The following is a 15,309-nucleotide window of genomic DNA, read 5'->3' as shown; positions in this document are numbered from 1 at the left end:
AGCGCAGGAACAGTCTGTGTCCTTTTTAGCAGATGCAGAGTGAATAACATTTAGGGACATGTTTATAAATCAGTACACCCTTTAATTAAGCAAAACATTTTGCTAAGAAAGAATTAATTAGCGATTCATGGCACAAGGCTTGGCCTATTATCAAAGAGCTTGTACACGATAAAGCACAATTGCCTGTGTGTCTTTAGAGCTAATTATCAGTTACTAGTTTTATTTTTATTTCAAAGCTCCTTGTGAAGAGACAAGATAAAGATCTACACAAGGGGTGGTAGGCTGGTGGCTTGGCTTTCCCTTGGCTCTCTTCAGAGTTTGTACTAACTGTTGTGAGCAGAAAGGTGCCGGTGGCTGCTGTGCAGTCCCAGGCTGAGGGATAAGGGAAGGAGGATTGCCCCAGTCCTCCGTGAGGCAGGGCAGGGTTCAGCCCTTTCCTCTTATAAGCTCGTTCCATGACGCCACACAAGCTATTTTAAGATCTTGATTTCTCATTTGTAAAGTGGGGACAACAGCACTGCTGGCCTGATGGGGGTCTGCTGGGAACGGGCAGGTGAGGATGCGATGTTTCCTACTGGGAGGAGGCAGAGAAGGACCGGGAGTGGATGGGAACGAGTGAGCGGTAATGGATATCTGGGGTTTCCAGGGTAGCTCCCCAGTCTGCAGAGCCTGTGGCACAGAGGAGGCATCACGCAGGTCTAAGAGAAGAGGGAACCCTGTTTGTCCTGCCAGGATCCTAATAGAAATGGCATAAAGGGCCTCAGACCCTAGGACTGGGGGTACATTGCTATATAAGCTACAAATATTTGTCTCTTGGGCACAAGCCAACAGAAGAGCTTAAGCTTGCCATGTTGGCAAGAGTGACAGGATTATGAGCAGTTTCAATCTGATGCAGATGGTCTTCCCATTTGCTTCCTTGTTTAAACAGCAATTTGGCAAGTTTGTCATTCATAAAGCTTTTATAGCGCTCTGCACGCGTCTCCCCCGTGGCCCACTAGGAGCTGCTTGGATATTTGTCGATGCCTGGAAACACGCATTAGTCTTTAATGAGGTTGTATTCATATTGTTTCCTTTGGTCAGAGGAGTCTTGGGAATTCCACACTATAGAACATATTTCCTTTTAAAAATCTGCAGCTACTCACCAATATATCACTCGGATGCTCAGCCTTGCCACCTAGGTACTGCAGCTAGTGTGCAGCAGCTGTGGGGAAGAAAGAAGTGATCTGATATTGGCTGAGAAAAAGCCATGTGAAGATGCAGGTGTTGCTCAAAACAGAAGTGGGAGGTGGCCGGAGGCAGGGCCCAGGTGGGCATATGGCAGTGGACTACTCTCCATCTCTGGAGACGGAGCAGGTAGAAATCCTCACACTTCATCGACAAGGAAAGGCTGAGAAACCAGCGCAGGGGACGGCGTGGTTCAGCTTCACACACCTCAGATAAGCTCTTCTTTCATTAACCAGGCAGATGGACTGCGGGAATACTAAAGCGATTTGTTTGCCCACAAATAATATCCTAGCAAAGCACAACTGAAGTATAATCAATTAAGAGCTTTCATGTGGTTTTGCTGAGTGTAAAACAACAAGGCATCAAGGCTTGCATTGGCACAAACTGCTCAGATCTCAAGGCAAGTAAATATTTAGCCAATAATTTTGATTTTGAGCAACAAAATGCATCTTTGCTCTTTAGCTGCTGACTTGTGTCTTTAATTGCAGGGATAAGGCACACTAGGATAGCAGACTTTAACTCAACGTCTTCTGCAGTGGGACATTGGTGTCTCTGCAGGAAATCAGGAAAAAAAGCCTTTGGCCTCAAGATTTCTGTACGGTAAAATAATTTTTCTGTAGCTGTCACATCCAGAGCTCCTATCCTCGTGTAAACCAGCAGCCTTTACTGCTCTACGTAGGTTCTCTTGCCATGAGTAAGATTTGTGGACAAGGACTCCTTATTTCTTTTTCAGCCCCCTCAGTTTGCTATAGATCTGTGTATTTGTATGCTTTGCTCTATAGTAAACAGGCTAAATTTTACTCCTTTCCTCATCTGTATGTTCTTACAAGGGCTGTTTCATGGTAAGTGCCAGACAGATGTGAAAACAGTGGGGTGGGGGATGGCAGCTGGAGGCCAGACAACTGGAGACAGGTGCCCATAGGATAATCTTGTGGTGGGACCGAGGTGCAGGTCTGTCCTTGTGCCTGGTGGTTTTTACTCTGCCTGCTCCAGCCTCTGTTCTGTGCTCCGAGAGGGGTTGGGAGGGTAAAAAGAGTTGAGGGAAGCAACTTTTTCCCATTGACATAAAAGCTACTCACAAATTCATCTCACAGTTCTGGGGTGTCTGCTGCCATACAAATGCCTCTCTTTCTCGACTCTGTACAGCTCACAGAAAATGTATTATCAGGAGGATATATTGTGACATTTTTGCAATACTATCCTCTGTAGCATATTCCAGAACATCTTCCTGACAATGGATTTCCTTCACGTGCAGCTTCTGTTATTAGTGCTGTGTGCTCTTCCTAGAGATGTTCTTAGGAGTGATGGGTTTGAAACAGCAACAATGTGCAAGTTATAAAGGGGAACAAGGGGTTATGCAGTAGTCTTAATGGAATTCAGTGGAGACAGGTTTGAAAACACCACAAGCCTTGATTTCTGGGGAAACATAGCCCTAGAATTCACTGTGCTCTTTTTTTTTTTTTTTCCCATGCTATGTCATCTGATCTGTGTCATTTGCTCTGAAAGCAAATCTAGTTACAAGATAGGATTAGGCAGGATCTTTGTCTGTATTGCATCTTTTTTCTTCCAAATAAAATAATACAGATGGGAAATATCTTTTTCAAGTGCCATAAGAAAGTCATACACACAGATGTCTAAAGGAAATACGCCACAAACTCTTAGATTGTATACAGAAGCATCAAGTTGTTAGGAAACCCCACAATGGGAAATAAATTCACTTTCTTGCATCTCTTGTCAGTTCTCCCATAAGAACTTGTCCTTGTCTGAAACACTGGTTTGGGCTTACAGAGGTGTAAATAGCAGCAGGTGTGTTTTTTGTTTATTTTCTTTAAAAAGTGCTTTAAGGTTTAAGGAAGAGGGGAAAAATCTGAAACATCTGTAAATAAGAGTGATCAAAGTCTGTAGCTGAGAGCGTGCCATCCCCTCTAGTTGGACTTCATCTGCTAGAGGAAGGCAGAGCAAGACTTGCTTTTTTTTTTTGTTCCCAGAGTCTTGGCCTCTGTTTTGACAAGTTAAAAGATTGAATGGTACATGTATTTGGAGGCCATCCGTCTTTACAATGGTGCATATAAATGCTGGTGTCAAGCTTTGCTAATGATTGCCAGTACCTGCAAAAGGATTAGAGCTTGTTGTAGGTTTGCCAAAAACCTACAAGCTTGGTACAAAACTGGGCCCACGTGAACCGAATGAGGTTCAATAAGTCTAAATGCAGGGTGCTGCACCTGGGCCGAGGCAATCCCAGACGTAAGCACAGATGGGGAAAAGAACTCACTGAGAGCAGCCCTGCAGAGAAGGACTTGGGGGTTCTGGTGGACGAAAAGCTCAACATGAGCCAGCAGTGTGCACCTGCAGCCCAGAAGGGCAACTGCGTCCTGGGCTGCAGCAGCAGAGGGGTGGGCAGCAGGGGAGGGAGGGGATCGTGCCCCTCTGCTCTGCCCTCCTGAGGCCCCACCTGGAGCCCTGCGTCCAGCTCTGGGCCCCCAGCACCAGGAGGATGTGGGGCTGTTGGAGCAGGTCCAGAGGAGGCCACGAAGATGCCCAGAGGGCTGGAGCACCTCTCCTGTGAGGGAAGGCTGAGGGAGCTGGGGCTGTTCAGCCTGGAGAGGAGAAGGCTCCGGGGGGACCTCATTACAGCCTTTCAGTACTTGAAGGAGGCCTAAAAAAACAATGAAGAGTGACTTTTTGCTCAGTCAGATAATAACAGGGTGAGGGAGAATGGTTTTAAAATGAAAGAGGGGCAATTTAGATTAGAGGTTAGAAGGAAATTCTTCATTCAGAGCTTGGTGGTGAGGCAGTGGCACAGGTTGCCCAGAGAAGCTGTGGGTGCCCCATCGCTGGGGGTGTTCCAGGCCAGGTTGGATGGGGTTGAGGGCAGCCTGGGGTGGTGGGAGGCATCCCTGCCCATGGCAGGGGGTTGGAGCTGGATGGGCTTTAAGGTCCCTTCCAACCCAAGCAATTTTATGATTCTATGAAAAACAAACACTGGAAAAAAATGGTTCCAAACTTTTGGGGTTGCTAGGGAAAAACAAAACAACAACAAAAACATTTATTCTTAGTGTTTTTCTATTTGAATACTTCTGTTATGAGTTTTCAAAAGAGACCTAGAAAGAGCACAGCCTGGAAAAATACTTGCCTCCAAAGCATGCTGTGTGGCCACCAAGCAGCACTCACTGCCTCCTGCCCAGCCCACAGCTAACCAAGGAGCCCAGCAGGAATTCAGAGATTCTGGAAAAGGAATGAGTAGCAACAAGAGCATGTAAAGAGGCATGGAGTTCCCTCGGACAACGCGAAGGAAAGAGGGAACATAGGAGACAAGGAATGAATACTCTTTCTGCATGTACCCTTGCTGCATTTACTCTGCAACCACCACTGCCACAAACAGGTTTTTGCTCAGAAAAGGTAAGATGCATGGGGGAAAAAAAAAAAAGCAGCTCCAAGAGCTGAGGATTCTACAAGTCACCAACTATCACAAAGAGAAGCAATCCATTGTCGGATGTGAGATGGGAATAAATTTCCTGTGCTCTTCAGGAGAGGCAGGTACACTGCTCTGCACTGCTACACACTTAATTGTTGTCAGTGCTGTATGTTTTTACAGTGTCAATGATAATGACTGGTATAAGATGAGGTATTTCATCTTACTGGAATTCAGTTCCCCTTGCATTGCCATGGCAATGCAGGAAAAATTTTGATCACTAGCTGAGACATTTCAGTATAAATTAATACAGCTTTTGCCAAGGGGAGCTGACTGACAGCTATGTTTGTAAGTTTGATTTGAACCTTCTGTTTTTATGCTGTATCAAAAGCCATGAGCCCAGAGAAAGTTGAAGGGAAAAAAGGAATCTTACGGCAACTTAAGAGAAATGCCTGAAGTTGAGAAAATATGTTTAATTCTTACTAAATTGGCATCAACATCTTTAGCTGACTGCAAGGCAAGAAAGTCCAAACTCCCTTGAGGCAGCAAGTTCTAAAATAACCTCCTACTGCAGCACTTTGCTGTCAGAAGTTCTATCTCGTATTTCTGCTCATCTCTCTGTAGCATCTTCTTGTTCGCTGGGGCAGGAACTGTTATTCTATCGCTTATTTGTATAAGGTGTGACATAACAATAGCAGACCCATATCTGAGGCCTGTCATGCCAAGTACAAACAGCCCTAATTTGAACTTCTGATGGATTTAATTTCTACTGTTTCATGAGAATAACAAGTCATGCTTTTAATGAATGTTTTAAGTCTGAGCAGAGTGTGAAGGCGCCCATGTCAGCAGCCAGGTGTGGAATTCAAGCGGAAGGTGGCATGAGACCAGGTGAAGTGGTTCCTCCAAGAACCATCCTCCCCAAACAACCAAGCAAGCCCCACTCTGGATATCAAAGGGTCACAAACCTGCTCCTTGTAATACCCAGATCACATTTTCCCCTTTGGTGCTAGGGAAAGAATACATGTAAAGAGTGGTCTCTTCACAGCTCCCACCCATTTCTTAGAAGATGACCAAGTACTATGTGTTGTCCAAGAGCATCAAGGTGTGTGTTTTCATGATGCGCAGGAGTCAGCAGGGATGAGAAGAGGCACAAGAAGAATAGGGCTGAAATGTACCGCTGGCAGCCAAGGAGCTTGGGTAGTCTCAGCATCCTGATCTTGATCAGAACACCAGAAACACAGTTTTTTTTGCTGCTCCAATTATTCTAGAGTAATTGAGGTTGGCTCAGCCACTGGAAACAGAACTCATTTGACAGTAAGAAAATGATTCTCCAAAGCTTTGGAAAGGTCCAGAGTATGATAAAGTCAACAATGCTCATTGATAGCAGTGCAGCATTCGTGCCTGCAGTACTTTCCCTGTTGTAAGAAGAGTCAGGGATAATGTGTTGTCTGTGACAGCGTCTGCCAACAAAAACCTTTAAATCTTTAGAATTGGAGCCATTTGAATAAGTGCTTACCATAAAGATGCTCTCCTTGTTCTCTGTCAGATTAAATAGATTGCCACTCAATTTCTTGGTGATGTCTTTGGGTTGTCCGGACAGAGCCCACTAATGGTTAACACACTGGGATCTGCAGTTCAGTTCAGTCATCTGGAACAAAGCCGCAGTCTGTCCAGACTGTAACTTAGCAGCTGTGACAGTGCTTGAAAGCCAGACTGACATCTCTCTAACTTAGACACACATTCATGTCAGCTCTTGTAAAGTTTGCACACTGGGGATCTCTATGCAGGTGACTCCTAGGGGCACAGACTTCTGCCTGAAGACCCCTACAAGGCTTTAAAATTTTTATATATATATATATATATATATATATATATATTATTTTTATATATATATATATTCCCTAGCTACAACTTTTCTTTTTCCCCTGCCTAGCACTTTATTGCAACTGAAAATGTTCCATAAGGCCACCAGCCTAATTGAAAAGATAGCATCTGAGATACTGTTCTGAAATATGTATGCATTTAGAGTTAACTGTACATGCAAAATAGAAATATATGCATATGTATGTATCTACAACCATTTTTTTATTTTTGGCTGTGTGCATATTTCCTGGGATCAATTTAGATTCTGATCTCTGACAAATTAGTGTGCAGGGCTAATATTTTCCAAAAGAATTTAGTTCTGGAAAAAAAAAATAGAAAAATACACGTTCAACTGCATGTCCAATTTGCAAGTATACTTTCTGTACTGCCATGGACTGATCAGGAAGTGTGTGCAAAAGAAGTAGCTGTCCATTTACATTACTGGTTATCTGATTTACCAGCATAACCATTCATGAAAACTAGGCACTTGGCTGAATTTGGATTTTGTACATGCATGTGTATAGCTAAGTCTCTGGAAAAATCTAGGTCGAATACTGCAGACAAACTTGCCAAATACAGACTTCTGTATCCACATGCACTTCACTCTATAGGAAATTGATTCTAAGCACATTAGAGACGGGAAGCAGCAAGAGGAAGTTCTGATCAAACAAAATGGATTCAAATCACTCAGTCTCCCCAAAATATAGCTACTGAGGATTTCTTAAGAGAAACATTTCCCGTTTCGTTCAGCTCCATTAAAATGAAATCAAGCAGTGCCACCACTGTAGCATGGTAACGCAGCCCTGCAATTTGATGTGCATCCTGCTGTTTCACTTAGAGGCTCAAACTTGAGGTTGAGCCTGCTTGAGGATTAATCTAGTTTTCCAGCCTTTCTTTTCTAAAGCTCATAGGTACTTACACCCTAAATTCACACTCTATCCTATCCTTTATTCTCTAGAAAGTTCCTCAGCTTTACTTAGTAGGAAAACAAATAGGCACTGGCAGAGAGTACCAGTGAGTGGAAACCATCATCCTATGCTCAGGCGTGAAGTAAACCTTTAACCCAAAGATCGACTTGAATGGGTTTTGTGGATATTTTTTTTCTAATTTTTCACATGCCTGTCACAAAGTTTGAGGTCTTCGATAAAGTGAGACCTCAAACCATCTCATTTTGCTCAGCCCATCAAACATGTCAGCATTGTCACAGCAATTTCTAAAATTAACTGATCAATATAAAGGAAACACCACTATGAAACATGTACATGGCTCATGGATATTTTTGGCTTAGTCCAAATAAGTAATGTCAGGAAGAAAGACAATGTTCTCTGGCATTCGTGTTTACTTGACAGAGGCATCTCTGCCATCACAGTTAGATTGACTTAAGCTTTTCCACCACAAGGCCCTGCTTGTCAATCCTTTTAGTTTTGAATAATGTAAATAAAGAGAAGATCCAAAAATATAAAAGACTAAACCAACAGATACAGAGAACGACAGCTCCAGAAAGAGCCACCAGGGTCATCCAGGCCAGCTGTCTCAAGCAGTCAAGCTGTGGACTGCGGCTCCCACCAGATCCAGAGATCCTCCTTTTCATACACACAATCTATAAGACATCTCTCAGGAAACTCAGGAGTACTACTAGAAAGATCAGTGACAGAATTCCCCAAAATTAAGCGTGCTGAATGCGTCTTACCCTGTCTGAAAGGAGGGAGATCTTGCTTTCTCTGCTTGTATTGATGTGTCACCAAATCCTTGCAAAATGCCAGGAATAAGTCAGTACCTATCGTGCTCGGGACACGTTTGTCTAGTCATTAATTCTGAAGACACACAAGACACTAACTAGCTGAGAGGAAGGAGCTGATGCTGGTGAGCAAGGGTCTGCTGAACACGTGACAGAAGTAAGAAGGCTGATCCCGGTCTTCTCACGCCGTATTTGCATGAAGATGCAGGTGTCAGGAGAAACGTGGCTATCCAGAAGGAAAAGCAATTAGAAATGGTAGACTTTGACAGAAGCTTCGTACCTGAGAGAGCTGGAAAATTGTCCCTGCTTCCTTCTGCTAGTGTAAAGCTGGAGTAAAGAATGTCACTCAGCACAAGAAGAGCAAAGACCGGCGGGGTCCAGGAGCCATCAGGGGTAAGGAAGGACAAGGGGAAGAGCTGGTTCTGTGGCAGAGAACGGCTCTTCCCCCAGGGATGCCAGCTGTGAAGCATGCTGCATGGACACGCTGAGTGACAGCCGAGACCTGAGCTAAGTAACAGCTAGCTGGTGGAAGGGGCTTTGACTATTGAACCTCACGCCTTGCAGAAGCAGCCTTGCTCCTTCCTTCCCAGTCTAGCCCAGTCAGGAGGGGTCTGGGGTCTGCACAGCTGCAGAGCCGTGGCCGCATTGGGATCGGGGGGACACGCTGGGGTCTCTGACACTGCTGACGTGCTGCCATGGGTGGGCTCAGCTCCTCAGGAGGGACAGGCTGGGAAGGTGAGGGCAGCAGTTCACCTTCACGGAGCCCGTTGGGACTGCGGGATGGCTGGATGGGAAGTCTGCTGCTGAGGCATCGGCATCGGCCTTGGGCAGGCTGGTGGCAGAGGGACAGCCTGATCTCCACATGGAAAGCACGGAGGTGCAGTGTGCCGGGGAAGAAAACAGTCGTCCCTGCAATCACGATGACATTTTCAGGTGAAAATAGTTGACAAATTGTGTGCGTGACATTGCAAAGTTTTCAACAGATGTATGTGCACGCGCATGTGCTTGTGTAAATAAGTGTTCACAGAGAGCTCTTTGGTCGGGTCCTTTCTTTACACTGTGTCTGTTTTCTACCTTACAAAAGGCTACTAACACTGAAGGATCTTCCAGTCGCCCTGTCCAACGGTCATCTCAAGGAAGCCCAGAGGAAATGAACCTGGAGGTTGCAAAGCCAGGATTTCCTTGGGGGCTGCTCCTTCCCTTCCTCTGTCCCCAGGCCACCTGGGTGTGTGGCAGCAGGCAGGGCAGGAGCCTGCCGTGCTCTTCCCCTCGTGTCTGAGACTGTAGGATTCAGCAGCAGAGCTTTGGCTACAGGTCTTTCATCCTAGCAGTCAAACCCACGCTGGCAATAAATCAGGTGGCAAACAACTGAGTCAATAGATCCTGCCAAGTCCCTTTACACTGCAGTTGTTGGGTCTTTTCTGCCATATTTTGATGTATATATTTGGCCTATTAGAAAAACAACTTCATTTCCAACCACAGTTTCTATAGTGAGATGATTCCTCTCTTCACTGAAGGTCTCTCTAGATGGCCAGACTTAAAAGAGCACCACGCTTGGCTCAGGTTAGAGGTAAACGTTGTATTGTAAACATAGAGGCACTGTGCAAAAGCCCATTTTTCAGAGGCCTGGCAAGAAGACAGTTCAACTCTGAAGCGTGACAACAGTTATGAGGGCAATAAATGGAGACAGCAAATGCAGCACAAAACAGGAAGCAGTCCTGTGGTCCTATCTGCAGGCAGTAAGGAGCAGATGACACCACTTTTTTTTTTTTGAAAGTGCTTTTTCTTACAGGTCCTTTTAGGTGCAGGAAGGTGCATACCTGGCACAGGCTGACTTCTCTGATATTTCCAGTGGCTGTTCTGGATGTCTGGGCCCCTTTTGTTCACCTCATCACCCAGACCTGACCTACTGGAGCATGAATCCATGTTTGAAAAAAAAAAAAAAAAGAAAAAAAAAAGTCAGGCAAAGTCTTCCACCAAGGTGAAATGCTGCAGGAGCCGGAGCACCTACTGCTGCTGGGAGTAGCACTGAGAAATTCAGAGGCAGAACTGAATTCAAAGGTGAGGACTGAGAGCAAGAAATAACCAGAAAGTCATCCCGGTGAAAAGCTATGGTGGCTGTGAGCCCCATCAGCAAACACTCCCCTTCCCTTCCAGCCTCCCCAGCACAGCCTTGGGATGCACTGCTTAACATTTTTCAAGACTAAGACAAGAAAAAGAATCCTTTGGCTGAATAATGACCTATAGGAGAACAGGAAAGTTTTTATGAAAAACTATTGGCTTTTTAGAAGTATTTCCCCTTTTTTGATTTTTTTTGGTGACATCCTCTATCAGTCTTTTTTTTACCGCAGCACGCAATGTGAACTAGCCCTTGGTTTCTCCTCTGGAATTATTCTTATGCTAAGATACTTTTTCAATCTGAGCATTATCAAAGTTTTTCATCTACAGAAAACCTGCTTTTGAGAAGCTGAAGCTTTCATTTTTCTGGAGGCAGACACATGGAGCACACTCACTCAATTCTGAATATGTTGGCATGTAGAGGTGCAAGACAGACTGCTGCCCAGCCCGCCCCTCCACGCTCTGCCCAGACCCTTATTTTCCTGCACCAGGTGCCAAGGTACCCCATAACCTCTCCTCTCACTGGCCATATTCCTTGTTCTTCCTCTGCTTATGAATTTCTAATGCAGCAGCAGCCTGCTTACCTCCAAGCCATGTGCATTGCTCCCCCCAAGGTCTCCCAGGAGCTCTGGGCAAAGCAGAGAGGCGTACAGCATCTCCAGCCAACCTGGAGAGGTAAAAGGCACCAGCTAGTAGCTCCACAAAAGGCCTCTTTGTGCTCATTTCATCAAACATTTTGCAGCTGACATTTTAAGAACAATATCTGAGAAGATATTTGAAGAACAGCCTATGTGATGGTTTTGTTAACAGCAGCAAGACATGCACAGGGAAGCTTATTGATTCTGTTTATTGGGCAAAGTTTGCTTCCTAGAATTCAGAGTCAGAGATGGGTCATGACTGCAATACCAAGTTACTGGGAGCTGCCCACGTGCAGGAACCGAGCGGAGCATGCAGCTGACCCAAACAAGCTGCTGGACTAGCTGCTGAAGCACAGCAGGCTGCAGCCATGACCCACTCACGAGGAAGGGGTCAGGAGAGAGCGAAAAGAAAGAAAAGTGAGAGCAATAGGAGGTGGGAGGATTACAGAAGGTTTCTTTGACCCACCCTGCCCATAGGCCCTGGGAAAGTTGCTACTGCTCGATGCGTTTCCCTGGTAGATCAGCAGCAGCACATGGAGGTGTGGGATAGCGAGTACGGATGGCCAAAGCATGTGTGTGTGTGGAGGGGATGTGTTGTCAATCCTTGTACATTCCTCTCCCACCTCAAAACCTTCCCATGAACTTGGATCAGATGGGAAATCCTTGACATTTGGCTTCTAGTCCAGCAGATAAACAAGTATCCCAGTTACACCGCGCTCCAGCAGGCAGGAGTGTGCCATTGGCAGGTGGGTTCCTTTGGCTCAGAGGTCCCCGAGCCAAGGCTGGGTGTTGTGACAGGTTGTGCAGCTACAGGGACGAGGAGGGAAATGGTGTGTGCAGAAGGGAAGGGAGGGGACCCAACAGGACCCTTGGAGCAGGGCAGACAACAGGAGGGGAGGGCAGCACCATGTACCTCTGCATCCTCACGCATTCACAGAAGAAAAAAGAATAAATTGATTGTTTCCTCATCCTGCAGGTCAACCTCACAGACCTCTGGTGATCTGCGGCTTGGGAACATCTACTCTAGACCCACTCATCCAACCAGACAGTGGGTGGCAGGCACACCACCCACTAGATCAGGCTGCCCAGGGCCACGTCCAACCTGGTCTTGAACACCTCCAAGGATGGGGCATCCACAAAATGCACAAAACCAAACCAAACAACTACAGACATGCAGACAACCACTCCCGTTATGTGCTTTAGAGCTGTTTTCCACCCCAGCACTCTGCAGCTTCTGCTCTCTCACAGAGGAAAGTTGCAAGCATCCTGCAACATGCTGCACCTGAACAGAGAGAGCCCAGACTTCACCTCACCTTCCCAGGAGCTCGGTCCTGCTTCCTCGCTTCTCTCTCCACCACACATCCCCTCCTGCCACGTGCAGAAGTGCTCCTCTGCTCCACAATCTAGGATGAGTTCATTCTGCAGAGGATAACGATGTCCTCTCCCAAGTTAACCCTCACCTCCTGGTAACACAGCTGCACTTTCTGAGAATTTATAAGTCCATCTGCTAATTCCTTAATATGCATTCAGCATCCTGTGCTAACCCAGCTGGGGACCTGAGGAAACTCAGTAACAGCCTCTCAGTGGTGCTTCCTCAATTGTCCTTCACAAAAAACCTCACCACTACTGTATACCTACTTTCTCCCCTTTGTTGCTAACATTATAATATTTTTCAGCATTATTCTTTATCCCTAGAACGATCAGCATCCAGCAAAGCGGATCAGTGATAAGCTTTATCTGTTACCAGGAGCCCTGGGGAGCAGTGAGCTGGGGAGGGGGAATGAGATCTTGCTGAGGGCTGACCCCAGGGTTTTGCAAGAGGACATTTGGTTGTTGTATTTTCTCTGTAAAGCTTCTGCCAACTGATGAAACATCAGTTATGAAAACCAATAGTAAAGAATGAGAAAACAAATACATCTTAGGGAACTACCCAGTGGACCAAAGCTATTCAGCAGGAAAAACTCAACAGGGAAATGTGTGTTTGTGTGTTTACGTACAATAGCTGGTTTGTTTGCTCTAGCTTTTCTTTATTGTTTCACAGCAGAGTAAAATGGATAGAGAGCAGTCAAGAAGCTTTTTTTTTAAAAAGGCAAATTTAATTTAAGAAAATTTAGTAACAGCATAGTATTGTGTTCTTACAGGTACACACTGGCTTTGTTTCTTGCACTGTACTTACATTTTGATCCTTTCAAAGTTAGTTACAACTGTGCTAATTTTGAACAGGATCATTTTAAGGTAAAAATGATTTCTGAGCTGCTGTAAGTGTCCCCCAGGCTACTAATGGAAAGCCAAGAAACTCAAGACCAGGAATGAAGACCAAACACGTGGGTTTCTCCTTCATTGCATTCACAGCAGTCATATCCCTGTCCACCTACCACTAAAGAAGAGAGTAAACTAGTGAAGTGTAAAGACAGAAATAAAATTAACTACTACTTCTTTAAAACCCACTTAGTTCAATCTGTAAGAGCAAACATCCCCATGATTCAATCAAAATGGTGTCTCCCATCCAAGGGAGCATTATGGGTCCTTAATAATCTGGATGTGACACGTTTTTAGATTTTCCATACTTTTAAACTCTTTAATTCTGAGTTTCTAATGCTTATTTGTGCAACAATTGCAGCACATCATCATATGCTTTAATCTTAGTTACAGATAAGTGCTATCATCCTTACCTTTTCAGTGCTGTTTATGCAGAAATGAACATTGTTTTTGGCCCAGCACAGTCCTCAGGGTGCCAGTTCGGTTTTCAGATGCTCTTTATTTCTGCTCTGCAATACCACTCTGCTATTTCATGCAGTGTGTGCACAGCAAACATAGCCAAATGCTTTCCAGCTGTGGGTAACACCTTCCCAGGGGACAATATCTTGGGAACTCCCCCAGCCTCCACCTTTCTGCTCCATATCCCACCAACTTTCCTTCACTGCTGCTTGTCCTCATGCCTTGCACAGGCCCATGAGCCCACCCCCCTCACTCCAATTTTAGCCCCAGAGTGTTAAAAATTATAATTAGTCATTAACCATTTCCCAGCTGTCACTGTGATGCTGTCTCTGGGGAGGCCCAGCAGCTTAATGACATCTGTCTCAGCTGGGACTGCATATGACTCCAGCCCAGTTCCAGCAGCTTTGGTTTATTATGATGAACACCTGGATGAAGACATTTAAAGCACATGTGGTTGCCCTGATGACTAGGCTGCTTCAGCTTCATGTCTAAAAAATGCTGCTATCACCATAAAGCTCCCCCTACTTCAGTCTGATTTCACAGGCCACATTCTTGGTGTAATTGGGGATTACCTGGAGTGTCCGCAAGACCAGTGAAAAGTGCTCAGAGCCATCTGCAAAGCTGTAGTAAAAAGTACTTGATATTAATGCTATTTCATTATTATTCCTTAGAGATCTCAGACTGTGTTGTGTCTGGACCACGCCAGGTGCTGAGCCACAGAAGATGGTAATTTCTACCTTGCAGACAAATGCTATGAAAAAGTCAGCAGCTGCCAGGCAGCGCAACATTAGATGTCAGAATTTTCTCCTGTCTTGCAAACCTGAATTTTCTAATCGGTTCCATCTCCAGACCTTACAGCTCATCCTTCGTCATCATCCTCTGCCTCCTTCCTACAACTGTAAGGCAGCATTTGCTGTCAGAGATATGGGTGTGAAATATATGCTTCTCTGGGTATAAGTGGAACTGAAGGCCCTGTAAGGAAGGTTCAAGGACGTCTAAAGGAAACAGTGCAGAGTGGCCAGCTGACTGGCTGGGTGCAAACCAAGAGAAGAAATTGTCACTTTCTTCCTCCAGACATGCTCCTCCAGGGTATTCACACTGTTATGATTTTTGATCAATCAATAACTGATAAGATTCCTTCAGGGAAACCAAACATGGTAACGTGATGTGGCCCTAGAAATAATGCAGCAGCAGTGGAAATGGGCAGAAGGAGCTGCACTGGGGCCACTGGTGCACAGGACTGCCGTACTGGGGGTGTCTGTCCTTCTGCCCAGCTGCGGCTCCTGCTGCCCCTCCGTCAGGCAGGCTGCACTCCTTGGGCATGGTGCTGCTGGATGTCCCGACTGCTCGCAGCCACACCAGCTTTGGAAAGTTTTAAGTAAGGGATACAGAAGAAAGTGCCAGGCAACACAGATCACTTGTAGGATATAGTTCAAAATAATTCCCATCTTTCATGCCTGAACCCTCCGGTCTTAGGTGCTTGCCTTTGCCAAGTGGTGTCAGCAAAGGCTGGCTGAGTGTTTAAGTACTCCTTAAGAAATAAAAGCTAGTAAATAATAACTGTCCTTGCATGTTCCTCCCCTCCTCCCTTCCCAGGG

General features: G+C 45.5%; 1 long non-coding RNA gene across 4 annotated transcripts; it reads right to left on the bottom strand.

Moving 5' to 3' along the window:
* Positions 1-2,238: 2,238 nt before the first annotated feature.
* On the bottom strand, positions 2,239-14,024 carry LOC310882482. Of its 4 annotated transcripts, none has more exons than XR_014572986.1 (4): positions 13,666-14,024; positions 10,940-11,022; positions 8,991-10,146; positions 2,239-3,880 (listed from the first exon to the last, which is right to left on the bottom strand). It is a non-coding gene; the product is annotated as an uncharacterized lncRNA (long non-coding RNA). The 4 variants fall into 4 exon arrangements; XR_014572987.1 differs by lacking the exon at positions 2,239-3,880 and having other exon boundaries at positions 7,322-9,146; positions 10,058-10,146; positions 13,666-13,983; XR_014572988.1 differs by lacking the exon at positions 2,239-3,880 and having other exon boundaries at positions 7,322-10,146; positions 13,666-13,981.
* Between the last annotated feature and the right edge of the window lie 1,285 nt (positions 14,025-15,309).

Source organism: Anser anser (genome assembly GCF_964211835.1).
Source record: "Anser anser genome assembly, chromosome: 16".
NCBI classification, from domain to species: domain Eukaryota; kingdom Metazoa; phylum Chordata; class Aves; order Anseriformes; family Anatidae; genus Anser; species Anser anser.
This window is presented reverse-complemented; position numbering and strand designations above follow the sequence as displayed.